Source organism: Rattus rattus, chromosome 2, assembly GCF_011064425.1.
Source record: "Rattus rattus isolate New Zealand chromosome 2, Rrattus_CSIRO_v1, whole genome shotgun sequence".
Taxonomy (NCBI): domain Eukaryota; kingdom Metazoa; phylum Chordata; class Mammalia; order Rodentia; family Muridae; genus Rattus; species Rattus rattus.
Genome location: NC_046155.1, coordinates 191982151 through 191984412, shown reverse-complemented (window position 1 = coordinate 191984412; position 2262 = coordinate 191982151). Strand labels below are relative to the sequence as shown.

Here is a 2262-nt window from a genome sequence, read left to right as displayed (position 1 = left end):
TTTATGCATATGACAAGGAAGCAGGATGATCACTACCTGCCGGTAGGGTAAGAACCAGGAAATGAGAAGAAAGGAGAAGAGAGGGCAAGCTGTGGCTCCTGAAAGGCCTCCGGAGGCCAGGGATTGGCCTGGGGATTGTCAGTGGCTCTTAGAGGGAGGGAGGAAGGAAGGAGGGAAGGAGGGAGGAGAGAGGGAAAAGAAGGAAGGGGAGGGCACAGACTGGTCTCTGGCCTACATAGAGATCCGTTTAAGAGCACAGGGACTTCCTGTAGCCACAAAGGATGGATACACATTGACAGGTTTTCTAGCCAGCACTAAAGGGACCCTCATAGCTGCCCTGCTCTGTTGACAAGGACAGTGTGAGTCACACCTAAACACAGCAGCCAGAATCAGACTGAAACAGAGACAGAGGCATCTCCATCCCCCACAGGCTGAGCTCACACTGCACCATTGTTGGGCAGAAGGGACAAGGGACGGTCACTTTAAAGTCGAAGTTTAAGGGACAAGGGATGGCTACTTTAAGGTTGAATTTTAGCCTTGTCTGCCCAACCTTCAAGGTTCCACCATGTTCTCATGGGCGAGTATTGTCAGGCTGTTGGCCTGAGCCATGCACCCACAATGGATCCAAGTTCAAAACATGGCAACCTGAAAGAAATTACCAGGAGACTGAAGTCCATCAAAAACATCCAGAAAATTACCAAGTCTATGAAGATGGTGGCAGCTGTGAAGTGTGGCCCAGGCTGAGCGGTGGGACAGGCTCCTTAGGTCTGTATGAGAAAGCTCATATTAAGGGACCTGAGGACAAGAAGAAACACCTCACTATTGGTGTGTCCTCAGATCGAGGACTTTGTGGTGCTATTCATTCCTCGGTGGTTAAACAAATGAAGAATGACATGGCTGCCCTCACAGCAGCTGGGAAAGAAGTTATGGTTGTTGGAGTTGGTGAAAAAAATCAAGAGTATACTTTATAGGACTCACTCTGGTGAGTTTCTGGTGTCCTTCAAAGACGTGGGGCGGAAGCCCCTACTTTTGAAGATGCATCAGTCATTGCTCTGGAGTTGTTAAATTCGAGATTTGAATTTGATGAAGGCTCTGTCATTTTTAATCAGTTCAAGTCTGTTATCTCCTACAAAACAGAAGAGAAGCCCGTCTTCTCTCTCAATACCATTGTGGCTGCTGAGAGCATGAGTATTTATAATGACATTGATGCTGATATGCTGCAGAATTACCAGGAATGCAATCTGGCCAACATCATCTGCTATTCCCTGAAGGAGTCCACTACCAGTGAGCAGAGTGCCAGGATGACCACCGTGGACAATGCCAGCAAGAACTCCTCTGATATTATAAATTGACATTGACTTTCAACCACACCCGCTAGGAGTCACACAAAGGAGCTGACTGAGATCATCTCTAGGGCTGCTCCTCTGGATTAAGGAGAATCAAGTTGCATCCTCAGGCAAGAGGTAAAGAAGAAAAACCCAGCAAGCTGATTTTAACTGATCGCTGTCTTTGTTAGGAGAAACTTGGTCCACTGAGTTACAAAGACAGCAGGATGTTTGTAAATTATCTTACAATAAACAACTTACAACATCAAAAAAAGGCTGAATTTTAAAGCTTTGAACAGAATTATGCATTTTTCTGTGCTCTCTGAATGTGAGCGGAAGCAAGTTGTCCTATTTAGATTTCTGTTGCTGTGACAAACACCATGATCAAAGCAACTTGGCAGGGGATGGGGGTGAAGGATGGGGAGTGAGTTTTTTTAGCTTATGCTTCCAGGTAACAATCCATCACTGAGTGAAGTCAGAGCTGGAACTCAAAGAAGGAACCTGGAGTAGAACCTATAGCAGAAGGCTATTAACTATCTTGCTCTTTGGATCATGCTTAGATAGTTTTCTTACACAGGCCAAGACTGTCTGCATAGGGATGACGCTGCCCACAGTGGACTTGGCCCTCCCACATCAATCAGTAATTGAGGCAATGCCTCACAGGCCACTGTGATCTAAGTAAATCCTAGCTTTCCTCTTCCCAGGTGATTCAAAGCTGTGTCAAGTTGACAATGAAAACCAACCAGCAAGCAAGTCACGTGTGCACCTGCTCAGTTTCCGAATGGAGATCACGATGAAATCGAAATGAGGATAAACGACGATTAAAAAAAAAAATGTCCATCTGCCCACCCAGCTATGACTAAAACTTGACCCTACTTCATGGAGTAGAATGAGTTAATTCTGTGGATGACACAATATTGAATTATTTTTACAACCA

At 45.5% G+C, this 2262-nt stretch overlaps 1 pseudogene; it reads left to right on the top strand.

Annotated features, from left to right (window-relative positions):
• The first annotated feature begins 618 nt into the window (after positions 1 to 618).
• On the top strand, positions 619 to 1352 carry LOC116893517 (annotated as a pseudogene).
• Positions 1353 to 2262: the final 910 nt, after the last annotated feature.